The sequence below is a fragment of the Helianthus annuus genome, chromosome 17 (genome assembly GCF_002127325.2).
Source record: "Helianthus annuus cultivar XRQ/B chromosome 17, HanXRQr2.0-SUNRISE, whole genome shotgun sequence".
Classification (NCBI taxonomy): domain Eukaryota; kingdom Viridiplantae; phylum Streptophyta; class Magnoliopsida; order Asterales; family Asteraceae; genus Helianthus; species Helianthus annuus.
The window spans coordinates 180425751-180444869 of record NC_035449.2 but is presented as its reverse complement, the minus strand read 5'-3'; positions in this window follow the sequence as shown (position 1 = coordinate 180444869).

Sequence of the window (19119 nt, the reverse complement as noted above, 5' to 3'; positions counted from 1 at the left end):
GTCTGTAACCTAAAAACTTCATTTTTCGTCCCGGTTCCGAAAACCTGAAAATTTTTAGCCAAGTAGTTGCGGTTTCCCCCGAAAATGAAACCCTAAGTGTCGTTTTTCCCAAAACAAACCGTTTACCCTTCCAATTTCGTCTTTTTCGGTTCAAAAACAAGGGTTTGAGGTTTTAGTAGGAAATCGAACGAATCTATCAACAATACATGTTTATTTACTTCCTACTACACAAATCTAAACTACTACTAACAGATTGCATCAAAAATTTGAAGTTTGATCCGGATGAACACGAAGAACCCTAGATTTTTCCCAAATTTTTGATGTTTTAACTACATGCAAGTAACTAATCTAACTACTAAAGATGATAGAATCATACCTTGATGTTGTTAAACGTGGTAGTGACGTCGAAAATCTGCGGAAAATCGCCTGGAACCAGAGCGTTTTCGGCAAAACGGGGCGTGTGGAATGAGGTAACTGTTATGAAAAGAGGGTTTTATCCCGACAGTTGCCTCGACACGGCCCCGTGTCCAGCGGACACGGCCTCGTGCCGAGCAAAAATCTTAAATTATTTTTTTGTGTGTTCGTGTGCATGCCCCCCTTTTTTTCGAAAATGGTTAGAAGACTTACCGGTTTTTCATGTACACTTTCCTGTTCGTAACATGTCGGGTATGATGTTGATTTTATTCGTTAACCGTTTGAAGCGAGATCTCCTCTTCCTCATCCTCAATGGATCCTCGGTAGAGTTTTATCCGTTGGCCATTGACTTTAAATGGTATCCCACTTCGAGCTTTAATTTCTACTGCACCGTGAGGAAAAAGATGGGTGACGGAAAAAGGTCCTGACCACCTAGATTTTAGTTTACAAGGAAATAATCGAAGTCGTGAATTAAACAACAGAACTTGATCTCCTACCCGAAATTCATTAGACTTAATATATTTATCATGTAAATTTTTCATTCTTTCTATATAAATTTCGGAGTTAGAATATGCATAGTTCCTTAGTTCGTCTAATTCATTCATTTGACAAAATCGATTTTTACCTGCAGTTTCTAAGTCCAAGTTTACATTTTTTATTGCCCAGTAGGCTCTGTGAGCTATTTCTACTGGCAAGTGACAACTTTTTCCATAGACGAGCTTATATGGGGTTGTGCCTATAGTGGTTTTATAAGCAGTTCGAAAGGCCCATAAAGCGTCGTCTAATTTGTCAGCCCATTCCTTTTTATTTAGTCCTACGGTTTTTTCAAGTATTCGTTTTAAACCTCGATTAGTCACTTCGGCTTGCCCATTTGTTTGAGGGTGATACGCTGTTGAGACCCGGTGATAGACCCCATACCTTGTTAATATTTTTTCGAGTTGATGATTGCAAAAATGAGTACCTCTATCACTTATCAAAGCTTTTGGTGTTCCGAAATGAGAAAATAATTTTTTCAGAAATTTTACCACTACTCTTCCATCATTTGTTGGAAGAGCTTCGGCCTCTGCCCATTTAGACAAATAATCGACTGCCACAAGTATATATTTGTTTCCTTTTGACGGTGGGAAAGGTCCCATGAAATCGAGTCCCCACACATCAAAGATTTCACAAACGAGAATGCCATTTTGAGGCATTTCGTTTTTGGAAGAAATATTACCTGATCTTTGGCAAGCATCACATGTCTTTACAAGGTTTTGCGCATCCTTGTAAATGGTTGGCCAATAAAATCCTGAATCAAATACCTTTCGTGCGGTACTCGTGGCACCATGATGTCCTCCGTATGGACCTTCATGACAGTGACGGAGAATTCTTCGTGCTTCATTACCATGGACACACCTTCGGATGAGCTGGTCGGCCACATTTTGAAAAGATAAGGGTCTTCCCAAAAGTAATGCTTTACATCAGCAAAGAATTTCTTTCTTTGATGATGCGGCCATCCTTTGGTGACTATACCGCTAGCTAGATAATTAGCATAGTCGGCATACCATGGTTCTTGCCTACTCTCCATCATCTCCAAGGACTCTGTGGGAAATTTTTCGTTGATTTGCTCGTCCCTGGTCGCTTCCAAAGCTGGGTCTTCTAGGCGTGAGAGATGATCTGCAGCAGTGTTTTCTGCTCCTTTTTTGTCCTTGATTTCGATGTCGAATTCTTGGAGGAGTAGAATCCATCTGATCAAACGGGGTTTTGCGTCTTGTTTCTTGAAGAGGTACCTGATAGCTGCATGGTCTGTATAGACTACAGTTTTAGAAAGAACAAGGTAAGAACAGAATTTATCAAAAGCAAACACCACTGCTAGTAATTCTTTTTCTGTAGTTGTATAATTTTCTTGTGCATCATTAAGCGTTTTACTAGCATAATAAATTGGGTGGAAATGCTTTTCTTTTCATTGTCCCAAGACTGCTCCAACGGCAAAGTCACTTGCATCACACATGATCTCGAAAGGAAATTTCCAATCGGGCGCTATCATGATAGGTGCATTGACTAGCATTTCCTTGAGGGTTAGAAATGCTTGATTGCATTCCTTATCAAAGATGAAAGGTGCATCTTTTTCAAGTAATTTTATTAGAAGTCTTGAAATTTTCGAAAAGTCCTTGATAAATCTTCTATAGAATCCGGCATGCCCTAAGAAACTTCTGATTGCTCTTACGGAGGATGGTGGAGGTAATCGAGAAATAGTTTCTATTTTTGCTCGATCGACTTCCATTCCTTCGCTTGAGATTTTGTGACCGAGTACTATTCCCTCTGTTACCATGAAATGGCATTTTTCCCAGTTAAGGGCGAGGTTAGTTTCCTCACATCGGGATAGCATTCGTTCAAGATTATCGAGGCATTGGTCATATGAGTCTCCAAAGATAGAAAAGTCGTCCATGAAGACTTCCATTGTCTTTTCTATCATATCATGGAAAATGGCTACCATACAACGTTGGAATGTTGCAGGTGCATTACATAGACCGAATGGCATGCGTCGATATGCGAAAGTTCCGTAGGGGCATGTGAAAGTTGTTTTCTCTTGGTCTTCTGGTGCTATCGGTATTTGAAAGTAACCTGAAAAACCATCTAAGAAACAATAAAATTTATGACCGGATAGTCGTTCTAACATTTGATCAATGAAGGGCAAAGGAAAGTGGTCTTTCCTTGTTGCTTCATTTAATCGTCTATAGTCAATACAAACTCTCCATCCTGTGACGGTTCTTATTGGTATTAATTCATTTTTCTCATTAGTTATTACCGTCATACCTCCTTTCTTTGGGACTACTTGGACGGGACTTACCCACGGACTATCGGAGATAGGGTAGATTAGTCCGGCGTCAAGTAGCTTGATGACTTCATTTTTAACCACTTCTTGAACATTGGGATTCACTCTTCGTTGTGGTTGAATTACTGTTTTGTAGTCATCATTCATTAAAATTTTGTGCGTGCACATGGAAGGACTTATTCCTTTAATATCTACAAGCTTCCAAGCGATCGCGTTTTTGTGTTTTTAAGAAGATTAACTAATTTCTCTTTTTCCATGCTACTTAATTTAGAAGAAATAATTACAGGTAAACTACCATCTTTGTCTAGAAAAGCATATTCCAAACCTTTAGGAAGTTCTTTGAGCTCAATGGGTGGGTCTTTAGAAGACACCTTATTTTGTGGCTCATCTAGATCATGAACCATAAAGGGTTGTTCTATGGCGATCTCTTCTTCAACAAAGTGGTCATCTTCTTTAGTTGTATCGGGTGGTTCAGCTTCATCTTCAATTAGGGGGTCATTATTGCCAAAAGGATATTTCATTGAACGCTCAAGATCTATGCTCCTTTTGAATGCCCCTAACTGAAGAGGTAGATTGTTGAATTTCCGGGTTTTCAAAGCTTTATGAGTTTGTACAAAAGGTTTTCCCAAGACTAAAGGAGCGTCATCGAGGATGACAAAGTCGGTTGGGATTACCATTTGATTTGTTTGAACCAAAACATCTTCAACTACACCGATTGATTTTATCACTTTTCGATCGGATAGAAAAATGGGTATTTGAAGTGGAGTAAAATCACTAATACTTAATTTTTCAAAAATCTAGTTGGGCATTATGTTAACACAAAGATCTTTATTAATGGTGATATTACTAATAAATGAATTTGAAAGAAACATGGAACCGGTGTAATGTTAATTTCAAAAGGGTCTTCTTTTATTAGCGAAGTTTGATCATTAGTTAACTTAACACTCACTATTTCTTTGATTTTAGTACTAGTGTTTAACTCTTTTAAAAACTTAGCATGAGGAGTTATTAAACAATGATTTTCGAAAGTAGGTGACAAGAGGTTAATTTCTTCAAAATTAGACTCTTCTTGCATTTTAACATTATCGGACTCACCTTTTTCGTTGTTTAACTCATGTGTCGGTTTTTCACTTTCTTGTTCTTCCATTTTTACACTTTCAACTATCTCTACGTTATTATTACAATTTAATTCTTCTCTTGCGCGGGACTCCTCTTCCCTTGCGCGAGATTCTTTCATGTAACATTCGATAGTTTTAATGTGTTCTAATATCCTATTGGTCACTTCGGTGAGAGAAAAAGAATTTGGATCCTCAAAGCTTGAATCCGGTTGTTCGATCCTTGGCTCCTCATAGTACTCATATGAAGTAGATGGTTCACACCATTGTTCTTCATTGTAAGCATATGATGGATAAGGGTCGAAACTTGGTTCTTCATAGTACTCATATGAGGTGGGTTGTTCACGCCATGGTTCCTCATAATAAGAGTATGAAGGTGGTGGCTCATGTCTTGACTCTTCAAAGTATGAGTATGAAGGTTCATACCTTGGTTCATCAAAATATGAGTATGAGGGAGGAGGTTCATACCTTTGGTCTTCATAGGATGTGTATGAAGTTGATGGCTCGTACCTGGGCTCCTCATAATGGTTGTATGAATTGGATGGTTGATATGAGTTACTATATTGAACCGAGCGTGTGTTATGACAATTAGCGCAATAATTACCCCTATAATCATCCTCATCATAGGTGTAGTTGTAACCTCCTGAGTATTGATCCATAAGAATCACTCAGCAGACCACAACTGAGTCTCGGGACCAGAAAACAAAAATAAAGACGGAAACAGAAGCTGGACACGGCCCCGTGTTGGGTGAACACGGCCCCGTGGTCAGCGTCTGTATATGGGCGTTTTAACTAAAGTTACTGGTCACGTTGGACACGGGGGCGTGTTGAGTGAGCACGTCCCCGTGTTCAGACTCTGTATCTGGGTATCTAACTAAAAATATGCAGCACGGGGGCGTGTTCAGTGAGCACGGCCCCGTGTTCAGGCTACTGTAAATGCAAACTAAACTAAAATGCAGAAAAATGTGTGCGCGTTTTGAAAAGGTTTTGAAGAACTGATTAGGCCGTCGATTGTAAGCTTTCTTAAAATCCTTGTGTCCCCGGCAACGGTGCCAAAAACTTGATGTGCGTGAAGTGTGTTATATTTTTGATATATATTTTAAGCCCTTTTACACTTTTAGCCAAGTTTTAAATTTATAAAACACGATATTTACTAACACTAAACACACATATGGGCAAGTGCACCCATCGTGGACGTAGTATAGTGTTGGTAAGATACCGAGGTCGTCCAAGGACACAAGAGCTTTTAGTACCGGTTTATCCTCAACGTCTAATCAAATCAAAAAGTTAGAAAAGGTTTTTAAACTAAGAAAATAAAAACTAACTAAATGCTGAAAATAAAAAAATAAAATAAAAACAGATAGACAAGATGAATCACTTGGATCCGACTCGTGTATTAGTATAACCTTTGATTATTTTCGCACTTTTGCACTTGTTTAAGAGATTATCTTAGTTATTGTAGTAGGCCCCTCTTTTGAAGGCGACGTTACCCTCAACCCAGTAGTTTGAGTCAGCAAGGATACAATCCTAAAGGGTTGGATTATTGGAAGATAATGAATTAAGTTATTAATGCAAATTGTGGTAGGCCCCGCTTTTGGCGGTGACGTTACCCTCGGCTAAGTAGTCTGAGTCAGGTGGGATACAGTCCTAAATAGCCGGGTTATAGTATTAATAGTAGTTAACTTATGAGGGGGTCAAAGAGTTTGGATCCCCGCCATCCAATACCTATGGGCATTGAAGGAGATCCTACTAAATTTGACACAGGTCCCTTGCAGGACCTCTAAACGCTGAACAAGGGCAAGACCCTTACCAAACCGTTCCCTTAACCCCCGACCAGGTAGCCAACATACCTCCATATAGACCGCGGAGATATGAATGGTGAAAATCTTTTATTTTATATAGACAGTAAAATAATGCCAAGACACCACGGACAAACGATAAGGAAAGATCACCTTCAACATAAGCAACTAGTTATTAAAGTCATTAATACAAAACCAAATAAAAAGTGCAAAAGATTAAAAATAAAAAGTACTATACTAAACACTTGTCTTCACCAAGTGATGTAAGAGACTTAGGCAAACATGGCCTTGATTGTCAAGAACTCTTACGATCAATCTTGGATCCCGAGACGACTCACACACTCTACGATGGACAATGGATGATGGTGGTGGATGATGGTTTTATGGTGGTGGTGGGTGGTGGATGAAGTGTGAGAGAGGTGGTGTGCCAAGGGATGAGTTGGAATGAAACCAAGCACTCGTATTTATAGGCTGAACAGAAGGCTGGGCACGGCCCCGTGTCCGCTGGACACGCCCCCGTGCCCGTCTGACACTCTCTCTCTTCATTAATTGTAATTCGCAATTACAATTAATGCGCCTGCTGTACTTTCGCCACGCCCCCATGCTCACTGGACACGGCCCCGTGGTGGGCAATAGAAGCTTCTACAGGTTTGTCTTTTCTGCTGCTTCTTGGGCACGGCCCCGTGCTGGCTGAGCACGGGGCGTGTTCAGTCTTCTGTTTTCTCTTCTTTGATTGGGAGGATGCCGTTGAGGGTTCGGGCAGTCTACTTTTGTTCGTTTTCTTGTATTTATGTTAGAATTAGCTGTCTTTTTGCTTCTTTTGTGAATTTGAGCTCATTTCATCCTGAAAATACAAAAGGAAGACAAAAACACTCTTTTTCCAACATTAGTACTTAAAAAGGGTTAGTTTTATGCCTCATTTGGTGTAATTTATATGTTGCATTTTACACACATCACCGTACTTTGATAAATTTGTAATTGTCTTTATCGACCATATACTTATTTATTCAAAGAATCAGAAAGAACATTGTGAACATCTGCATGCACTCTTAACTTTGTTAAGAAAAGAAAAGCTTTACGCCAAATTCTCGAAGTGTGAATTCTGGTTGCAAGAAGTGCAATTTTTAGGTCACATGGTAAATCACGAAGGAATTCACGTAGATCCTACTAAAATAAAAGCAATCACCAAATGGAAGGTCCCGCAAACGGCTATGGAAATTAGAAGTTTTCTAGGCTTAGCTGGATACTATAGACGATTTATTAAGGATTTTTCTAAGATAGTTGTACCCTTGACTAAGCTGACTTGTAAAGCAGTTAAGTTTGAATGTGGACCTAGATAAGAAGAAGCTTTTAAAATTTTAAAGCAAAGGTTGACAAATGCTCCAATTTTAGCCTTGCCCGAAGGAACAGAAGATTTTGAAGTATATTGTGATGCTTCAAAATTAGGATTTGGATGTGTGTTTGTTGGTGCAGTCATCTGTCGTCTTCGTCTTATGTCGAGTCTCGGGTTCGTTGCAGATCTGTTCAAGCAAGAAATCAAGAAAATGATAGCTGGCCATTTGAAAGTGAAGAGTTCCGTTTGAAGAAGACGTGTCCGTTTGAGAGGGTTCCGTTTGAGAAGATTATCGTTTGAAGGCTGACCGTTTGAAGCATGTTTCAAACGGTCAGGAACTAGTATATATAGATCTCAAACGAGTTCATTTGTAACGATTCGGAAAACTGATACTGAGGTCCTGCCGGTAGTTTCTTGTACTGTAATCATTGTCATATTAATAGAAAAGAGATTTAAAGTGTATTCAAGCTGTTTTCTAGTGCGTTTCTTAGTATTCCGCCTCTGAAACGTATGAGAGCTCTTCCGAACGACTCATTCAGGTCGCGAAACCGATCCTACAATTGGTATCAGAGCTCAGGACGAGGAGTTCTTGCCATATTCAGCTTGGAAATCTGTTTTTCTACACCTTCTATTCAAAGCCGATACTTTTCACGGTCAAAATCAGCTCAAAACTTCACACTGTGTTCGGAATTGATAACTGACAAAGCCTTGAAAGTTTCAGACTGAAAATCGAAGTAAAACAGATAGAAAATTTCCTGTCCGTTTGAAATTGTTCGACAAAATGATGACGTCATAGACCTTCCGTTTGAAAAATCAGCTTCTGTCGTTTGAAACAAGGTCTATCGTTTGAAACAATCGTTTGAATTAGGATCCCATCGTTTGAAATTGGATTCAATCGTTTGAACAATAGCTTCCGTTTGAATCTATCGTTTGACATCAGATCCTGTCGTTTGAAATCACACTTCCGTTTGAAATCATCCTGTCGTTTGAAAGTCTACCGTTTGAATCAACTACCGTTTGAAATCTTGTTGTCCGTTTGAAAGTTGTTCATTTTGTGAAATATGAGTATCGAGTTCTACAACGCATTTGCAACACCATCGAGTCCAGCTGCAGTTGTTCAAGCTATGAATTTAGATAACGAGACAGGAACTACTCAAAAACCACCAAAATTGATGAGTATCGAAGAATATCATGGATGGAAAGATCGCTTTGAAAACTGGGTTCAAGCTAACCATCTAAGATCGTGGGAGTGCATACTTAAGAAATATGTGTTACCGTGTACTGATATGCATGTTGAAAAGGAATTATCAGAATTCACGGATCAAGAGCGTGTTATGTATCGGGCTGAAAAGATGATGATTAGTTTGCTTCAACAAGCCATCAAAGAAGATATCTTTATACTGCTTCAGCATGATAAAACTTCAAAGTCTATTTGGGATGCTCTTCGTATTAAGTTTGAAGGCAGTGAAAACATGATCAAGAGCAAGAAAGCATTACTAAAGAAAGAATTTGATCTTTTTAGTAGTTTACCCGGAGAAGACACAAAGCAGCTTATTGAGCGGTACTGTCACTTAGTACGATCCATGTCGATGCTTAGTATAAAGAAGGACAGAGATGAGTGGGTAGACAAGCTGGCTGATGCGTTACCGCAGAAAGAATGGGGAACGTATTTGATGATTCTAAAGAATACTGGTGTTTATGAAGGATTAACAATTGGGCAGTTTATCGAAAAGATCGAGAGTCAGAATCTTGAACAGCAGAAGATCGCTAGGATGAACAGTCCGAGTGGTCAACAGGATGTGAAAATGTACTACAAGGGTAGTATTCCGGCTCCTGAAGCTGAGAGAAGTCCGAAAATTCAAACTGCGTTCAGTGCTGAGGATTCATCAGATAAAGCTGATCAGGGTTCAAACAAGAGTAGCAGTGGGTTCTCATCATTTCCGAGTGTCAATCCCAAAGAGTCAAAGACAAGTTTTCAGTCTCAGGGAACAAAGACGGGAAATGGATATGTTATTTAGTGCAACATAGCTCTCAACCTTCCAGAAGGTCAAAGCTTCTCAGAAGATACTGCAAAAGATCACATGGCACTTCTGGGTTCCGTTCTGTTATCCTATGAAGGTCTGGTTGCTGGGCGGATCGGAAATCCTATGCTCACCAAAGAGGATTACGATCAAATAGACGCCGAAGAGATGGAACTCATGGATATCAAATGGTGTCTTGCAAGTGTTCTTCGACGTGCTGAGAAGTTCAAAACCATCACCGGGAGAAATGACTTTCTTGATGCTCATGTTTCTACTTTAGGTTTTGATAAATCTAAAGTTACTTGTTTTGGATGCAGGGAGAAAGGCCATTTCAAATGGGAGTGCAAAGGTAAAGAAGCTAGTGGAGCACAGAATCCATTCGGAAAAGATGATTACTACCGCAAAGCTATCTATCAACAAGTTGGTCAATCTCAAGAACCACAGACGGCTCATGGGAGGAAGATTGAAGATCCCAAGAGAGCATGTTTGGTAGATTTCAGCTGGAGAGATTACATATCATCTGATGATAAAGCAGTAGCACGCATAATCGATCAAGATGATGAGAAACTACCAGAAGGTTTTAGCTGGGATATGTTTGTGGATGAAAAAGGAGAATTCAAAGCATTCATTGCCAAGATTGTCAAAGAGCCAGATTTGTTTGCTACCTGGATGAAATCTATTGGGGTGAATGTGTCTATTGAGGATGAAAAGTCTGTTGCGTCTGATGGGAATTCAGAAAGTACCGATGAATTTTCAGAAAGATCTGGAGAAATTTCAGAGGGTTCAGATGAGAGTTTATCGAGTTCTGATGAGAGTGTACAGAATGAGGTTATTTCAGAAAAAGCAGTTGTATTTGACAAAACACCGTCTGATTCGGATGTTTCAGATGCTGATTCTGAAAAATCGGTTCAATTTGATCAATCACCAGATCACAGTAGCAGTGATGATGAAGAAGAGAAACATATTAATATTGCAAAATCTCATCTTTCTCCTGAAAGTTTTCATTTCTATTTTGCAGATCGCATGGAGAAACTGAAGGAGAAAAGAGCTGCTAAAGAACAACAAAAGAAATCTGATGATGATGTTCAAAATGTTGAAAGCACTACTAAGAAGGTTACCGTAGTGGAGAAAGAAGAAGAAAAGGTAATTGAAGCTGAAAAGGTGATTGAAGTTGTGAAAACAATCGAGGTTGAGAAGATTGTTGAAGTCGTCAAGCCTTGCGAGAAGTGTTTGGAGGCTTGTAAGGAATGTGCAGCAAAAGACGACATCATTGCTGAGTACGAGAAGAAGAAGGAGCAGTTACTGTTCAATCTCAACTATGTGAAAGAATCTTATGATGTCTTGAACAAAACAGTAACTGGCCTCCAAAAGACAAACTCAGAGAGAGAACAAGCACTGACGATGATGAATGCTGTTATGATGTCAAAGCAGAAGGCGATAAACTTCTACATCGAAGAAAGTACCAAATGGAAGCAAGAGTTGGAAACGGAAAAGATTGAGAATGAGAGAATTAGACGATTACTGCAAAGTTATTCTAGTTCTGATTATCTCATTGATCGTATTTACCCAACTGTTGCAGGTATGGAAGCTTTTCAAGATGAGAAGCAAAAGAAGAAGAAAGATTGTGGTAAGAAACCGACTGTTAGCTATAACAAGTGTCCGCCTCCAATTTGGGATGGGTATTCTCCTAGGAAACCAAACGAGGAGCAACTTGAGAAAGCAGTCAATATAAAGCTTAAAACCGACACAACTGACGTTTTACCAGATAACATTGATGTTATGTTTACCTCGTCCAATACCGATCATGAATCTGAGTTAATTAAAAAGGTGGTAGATCAGGTGTTGGATACTGATGAGGAGTCCGAGTCAAAGTCTGGGTCTGGAGAGTCAAATTCGTCAGTCAACAGTGAAAAGTCGTCGGTCAAACGGTCTTACAGTAAAGAATTTTTGTTATCAAAGGCAGATTTGAATGATGAAACATTCGAAGTTGTTTATACTTTGAATGGTTCTGACAAACTATATTACAACAAAGAGTTTCCTATTATGAGTATTAAAACAGAATTGATTAACAAAACTTTCAAACTAATAGAGATTAACATTCCTGAATTAAAAGTTTTGAAAAATCTAAAAAGTATACTTCAAGAGTTCAACAACGATTAAACAAGAAAAAGGGTTACAATTCTGGTTCTGGTTTTCAAAAGAAACCTAACCAAAATCGTACCTACAAAAAGAAAGGATTAGGTTTTATTCCACCAGAAAAGTATAAAATGAGAAAAATTCTAAAACAAAAACAGAATTTGTGTCAGGTGGAAGCTCGGAAGATGAACAGCAGAAACCGTTCTGGAAACAATCGAGTCAAGAGTTTCTTGCTGAGAGGAGAAGGAATGGTACTGGAGTATTTCATCCGAGAGAAACTCGAACCTGTTTCAAATGCAATGAAGCTGGTCATATTGCATGGAATTGTCCGAAAAATATCAAAACAAAACAGGGAGTTTCTCAGAAACTAAAAGAAAAGGTTGTTGATACTGAACCACCAACAGAAAAACTTAAAGTTTTTGAAAAGTCAACTTTTGAGGTTGGTGAATGTTCTACAAAGAAGAGGTATGAAAAGAAAGGAAAAGACAACCAAATGTGGGTTGTTAAAAGAATGATGAAAATGTCGGCGATGAATCTGGTTCAACAAAGCCAGAAGAGCCACAGGTTGAGGAGAAAATTTCAGTGAATGATGAAGAGTTTCCATCGCTGAAATTTGAGGAGATTAAAAAGACAGTTGGTAAAACAGAAAGTTCAAATCAATTTTACAATGAAGAAAAAGAATTTGATGTCGAGAAAACATTCAACGGGAATGTTAAAAAGATATTTGGGAAAATGTTGAGTGGGAGAGCTAAGGGGGTAAAAGATTTTTATGCAACTAAAAAGGCAACATACAACCCTACTGCTCAAGAGCTGAAAGCCACCAAGTCTGAGAAGACTTGGATGGAAGTCTGCTTCCCATGATAGTCTTAGGACTATGCCGGAGATCCCAAGTTTATATCGTGGATCAGGAATCGGCATCATTCTAGTGTTTGAAAAGCTTGTTTGAAAGATGTTGAATAGTGTTTAAATGTTTACAGGTGAAAGGACTATGCCGGAGCTTCCAGGTTCGACAAGTGGTAAAGAGGTTTCTGTAGATGTGTCATTCCTACAGTAAAACCTACAAATGGTTTGTGTTGGATTTACTTACAAGTGGTATTTGATTGTTATACTTTGAAGAGATTATGTTTACAAGTGATGCAGAGGTTTCTGAACTCCAATTGGTAAATCAGGGACATTAAGTTGTACTTGATTTACTATACATATGAGATTGATAAACAAGATGATGAACCATATCCCCATGCTTCATAAGTGGTAAACTTAAAAATGGTAAACACAAACTCATTTTCCGGAAAAATCATTTTGATTAAAAAAAACTTAAGTGTTTTGAAATCTAAATGAGAAAATGGTTTGTTGAAAGGGGGAGTTCAGATTGTTTATGCCTAGTGAATGGAGATTTGATGTGATTCGATATCAGTTGTCAAGTTTCTTGTACAGTTTGTGTTGATTTCTATGTTTTCAAGTGGGTCAATAGTCTAGTAGTTTTCAAATTTCCTTTGAAATGTGTTTGCATTTTAGGGGGAGTAGAAAATTTCAGAAAATCAAAAACATTAGAAAAATTTGAAAAAAGACAAAAACATGATAAAATTTAAAAAATGAGTTTCGTTGTGAAAAGAGGAAATGATAGTACATCAGTGGACTGTCACAACATGCTAAAGAATTGGAAAGATAATATGTGATAAACAGTCTTACTGTGGATATGTCAGTAGGTTTTTACACATTTAGTAAACTGTGACGAGATATAAATCTAAAAGTTCAAACTTGCTTGTTCTGCGGGTTAACACAAACTTGGATATATAGGTAACCCCTGAAATCTTGTTTGAAAGGTCCTTTATTCTGAGATACTAGGTCTTTATGCTCAGTGATATCTGGGGTATTATCCCGGGACTTCTGCTGTATGGAAGTACTGACCTAGTCCCCGGATAATACTTTTCGTAAAAAGCTTGAAACATAGCTTCACCCTCAGCATGCTGATGAAACAATAAAACTGATAGTCGCTGCTGTTGAAATTAAAAGATCCTCTAAAGGGGACACACCAAAAGTCGAAGCCGTCATCTCTCTGCGTATACGAAAGTATCGACCTGAGCTCTCACGGCCCTCGCATTTAACCCCTATACAGATATCAGCTGTGGTATACTCACCTGTAAGACTGAATATTGGGATCTGGATACAGGAGTATATTCAAGTAGTGGGACACACGGATAAGTTTAAGTTCTTAAAACATTAATATCGTATCTCGGATCAGTTGAACTCTGTGTGAAAATTTCAGTGAACCGATATGCTGACAATCTAGGTAAATTGTTTAGAACTGAAAATGTAATCTAGCTTAACGGTGTTAGTGACATGTCTCATAAACTGATATGATCCTCTTACACGAACTCACAAAAATAATGTATGTAAATATTTCCTTGTTTGCATTTCATTTCTTTACATTGAAAAATCCAAAAAGATTTTAGTGTGTTTTAGCAAAAATTTCAGAAAATTCAAAAATATTTTCGACAAACTGATGTTGGAAAGCTGATTATCAAAATTCTGAGTGCTAAACATGATGACATTGTTGTGAGGAGGAGTGTTTCTAATTGTCAAGATATAGTTTTTTTAAATCAACAAGTGGTTCATCATATGTGAATGATTTGAAAGAGAGTTAGTGATGCAAATTGTTAAAATTAGAAAATTTATTTCCGGGTTAAGGATATGCAGGAATTGCCAGGTTTCAATCTTGGATCTAAAGATAGAAAGCCAGGTTACAATATCCGTTGAAGAAAGCCAAGTTTCGATCCTGGAAATCAAATTTTGGGAAGCCAGACAACGATCCTGAAGATGTTGCTGAAGAACAAAGGAATACCAGCAAATCGAGAGGGGGAGTCTGTTGGTGCAGTCATCTGTCGTCTTCGTCTTATGTCGAGTCTCGGGTTCGTTGCAGATCTGTTCAAGCAAGAAATCAAGAAAATGATAGCTGGCCGTTTGAAAGTGAAGGGTTCCGTTTGAAGAAGACGTGTCCGTTTGAGAGGGTTCCGTTTGAGAAGATTATCGTTTGAAGGCTGACCGTTTGAAGCATGTTTCAAACGGTCAGGAACTAGTATATATAGATCTCAAACGAGTTCATTTGTAACGATTCGGAAAACTGATACCGAGGTGCTGCCGGTAGTTTCTTGTACTGTAATCACTGTCATATTAATAGAAAAGAGATTTAAAGTGTATTCAAGCTGTTTTCTAGTGCGTTTCTTAGTATTCCGCCTCTGAAACGTACGAGAGCTCTTCCGAACGACTCATTCAGGTCGCGAAACCGATCCTACAGTGTTGATGCAACGCAAGAAAGTAATTGCGTATGCCTCCAGCCAATTGAAGAAACACGAGGAAAATTATACGACTCATGACTTAGAATTAGGAGCTATAATTTTTGCCCTTAAGATTTGGAGACATTATCTGTATGGAAGTAAGTTTACTGTTTATACAGATCATAAAAGTTTAAGGTATATATTTGGGCAAAAAGAGTTAAACATGAGGCAAAGAAGATGGATGGAAATCCTAAGTGACTACGACTGTGATATTCAATATCACGAAGGAAAAACAAATGTAGTTGTAGATGCCTTAAGCCGTAAGTATCATGAAAAGCAAAAGCGAGTCCGTGCTCTCAGATTAAATCTACAAATTGATTTAATGGAGCAATTGAAGAAAGTTCAAGAAATAGCAATCAAAGACGATGATGAAGGAATGAAAGGATATATAAAGGAACTAGAACAAGGAAACGATGGAATTTGGAGCTTCCACAAGAAAAGAATTTGGGTACCTAAGCAGGGGAAATTAAGAAATAAGATTTTAGAAGAAGCTCATAAATCTAGGTATACCATGCACCCAGGAAACAATAAGATGTACCAAGATTTAAGAAACAATTTTTGGTGGATAGGAATGAAAAAGGACATAGCTGAATACATATCTAAGTGTCTTACTTGTTTACAAGTCAAGGCAGAACATCAGAAACCTTCAGGACTATTACAACAATTAGAAATGCCTGTATGGAAATGGGAACTCATAACAATGGATTTTGTTACTAAGTTACCCAAAACCAGAAAAGGTAATGATGCAATTTGGGTAATTATGGATCGATTAACCAAATCAGCTCATTTTCTACCAATGAAGGAAACCTTTAGCATGGAAAGATTAGCCAAGTTGTACATAGACGAAATAGTATCCTTACATGGAGTTCCACTCTCCATTGTATCGGATAGGGATAGTCGGTTCACTTCCCATTTCTGGACTAGTTTCCAGGAAGCAATGGGAACCCGACTAAATATAAGTACTGCATATCACCCTCAAACAGACGGACAAAGTGAAAGGACGATACAAACCTTGGAAGACATGCTCCGAGCATGTGTAATTGATTTCGGTGGTAATTGGGATAACCACTTACCCTTAATTGAATTCTCCTATAACAATAGTTATCACTCAAGTATCGAAGTTGCTCCATTCGAAGCACTGTATAGACGCAAGTGCCGAACTCCAGTTTGTTGGGCAGAAATAGGAGAAAGTCAATTATCAGGTCCTGAAATTGTGCAAGAAACTACTGATAAGATAACTCAAATCAAGGAAAGACTGAAGATGGCTCGAGATCGCTAGAAAAGCTATGCAGACAATCGCCGCAAGCCACTAGAGTTTCAAGTCGGAGACACAGTACTTTTGAAAGTCTCTCCTTGGAAAGGAGTAGTACAATTTGGTAAGAAAGGAAAGTTGAGTCCAAGATACATAGGACCATTTCCAATAATGCAACGAATAGGACCAGTTGCTTATCGTTTACAACTACCAGAAGAACTAGCTGGAGTACATGATGTATTTCATGTATCCAATCTCAAGAAATGTTTATCAGACGAATCCCTGGTAGTACCTCTTCAAGATGTAGAGGTAAATGAAAAATTGAAATTTATGGAGAAACCACTGCAAATAGAAGATAGAAAGATCAAATTTCATAAACACAAACGACTAGTATTAGTCAAGGTCAAGTGGGATTCGAAAAGAGGACCAGAATACACTTGGGAGCTGGAATCAGAAATGAAGCGAAAATATCCTCATCTATTTCAGTAAATCTCGAGGACGAGATTTTATTAAGGTGGGGAGGATGTAACAACTCTCACTAAAAACATTACTTATTATGTTAATTATCTAATAAGGAAACCCTAATTGAGAAACCCAAGTAATTCTGCATAAACCCTAAAATTTTCAAAACAATCAGAATCAGGATCAGGGCCCCTAAAACTCAGGGGGGTGGGGTAAACCCTAGCTAACGATTATCTAAATAACTTATTGTCAAATTCGAATTTTGTGAACTGTCAACTCAGCAAGGCTACACACGCAAAGGGCTACCCTATGGAGTAGGGTGACCCCTCGCGCCACGCGACGCCCAAGGGGGTACCCCTCGCGTCACGCGAGGGGGGTCAAAATTAGTGTATAAATAGAGGAGTTTGGCAATTGAATTTTGGCATTTGAACGACGTTAAAACTCAAAGTATACGCTGAGTTATAGAAAAAACAGTCCTAAACACACACGATTCACGAAGTGCTGCCGTAAACAGGGTAATAAATCGATCGCTATTACGATACAACGTCCGATCGATTGAAACTATCCAACAGATGTTTAAGTGCTGCCCACATTAGGGTTATACTTTGTCATTCGTCGGGATTTCGACTTGAATGTTTGAGTGCTGTCCGAATACGGGCTATACTCTGTCATTCGTTGTGAATCCGTTGGATGTTTAAGTATCGCACTTTGTCATTAGTTGTGAGGGTTTTAATCTCGTGAATTGTCGTAACTGCTGTATTAGTTACTAACCCAGTTATGTGCATTGTTAATTTAATTAGGTTAAACAAGGCTAATCAGTAGGCTTATACACTGCTCGTTAAATCTGCAATGAGAGTCATTCTCTTTTTATCAACTGTTTTACAATACCTCAAGTTATTTTCAAAGGTTATAATTACAGGGATTAAGTCGTGGCTATCTTAATCAATGGCTAGTGGGGAATTGTGCACATTACTAATTTTCTCACAAGGTTAGGCTAATAAGCCCTAACACAGGTTAGGCATATAAGCCCTAACAGTGGTATGACCACCGTCACTAGGAGGTGACACGGTGCCATATAACAATAAGATAGAAACCATTGTAATCGCTCTTATGCTGTAATTTATAACTAAGTGTCATTTTATCAAAATGAATGATTCACTCAGTATTTCCCCGCTGACAAAACCTTTTTCAAACATGTTTCAGGTGATCTGTTGTAAAGTGGCTCAATATAAATAAATAAGAGAAACATGTTTTGAGAAATAAAGATTTCCCAGTGAAATCATGTTAATGTAACTTACGGATTTTATCCCTAACTTATGTAACGGGCATTTTTAATATTAAAAGATCCTGTATTAAAGACTTTCGCTGTCGCCTAAATTAAATACCACGGGATTCCTGTCTCGTGGCTCTGGGCTAGGTTAAACCGGGGCTAGGGCCGTGACACACGGCCCCGTGTCCATCTGACTCTCTCTCTTCATTAATTGCAATTCGCAATTCCCATAAATGCGTCTGCAGGAAGCTGACCACGCCCCTGTGTCCGCTGGGCACGGCCCCGTGGTGGGCAACAGAAGCTTCTATGAGTTTGTCTTTTCTACTGACTCTTGGGCACGGCCCTGTGCTCGCTGAGCACGGGGCGTGTTCAGTCTTCTGTCTTCTTTGTTTTGCTCGGGAAGATGCTGTCGGGAGGTCGGGCATGCCACTTTTGTTCCTTTTCTTGTATGTATGTTAGATTTAGTTGTCTTTTTGCTTCTTTTGTTCATTTAATCCTGAAAATACAAAAGGAAGACAAAAGCACACTTTTTCCAACATTAGTACTAAAAAGGGTTAGTTTTATGCCACAATTGATGTAATTTATATGTTGCATTTTGTGCACATCACCTTGCGTATATTCGGGCAGACGTTTCCTTCATCATAGTTTTAGACTCAGGTGAGAAGCATCTCATCAACATCATTGACTGAATATCCCTTAGGTGACATCGATCTAATTATCATCAACCAAACAACGATTACACCGAACGCTACCTGGAACAGCCGCGAACGGCAGCCGGCAACGATTAGGGCATGTTGCAACAACACACCAGATCTCGCCATCATAGCCTCAAACGACAAAAGCATCTAAGGTGATCAAAACTGAATCGATCAATTTTCAAAATCAAAAAAATCCTAATTGAATCTTAATGTAATAACACATACAGGGTCAGTCAACACAGTTCAGAATTCAGATGATACAGGTTCAGGTAATAATCTGTTTTTTTAGGAGGCAAAATTTGAAATGCATAGGGAGTTGTTTTGGCCATGTAATGCACTCAGAAGTAATCATATCTCCTTCCAAATCTCTCTTTCTTCTCTATTCATGGTGAAGTTGCAAAACATTTATATTGTCAGACTGTCAGGCTCAGATTGTGCATAAAGATGACAACACCATGGCTGCAAGAGA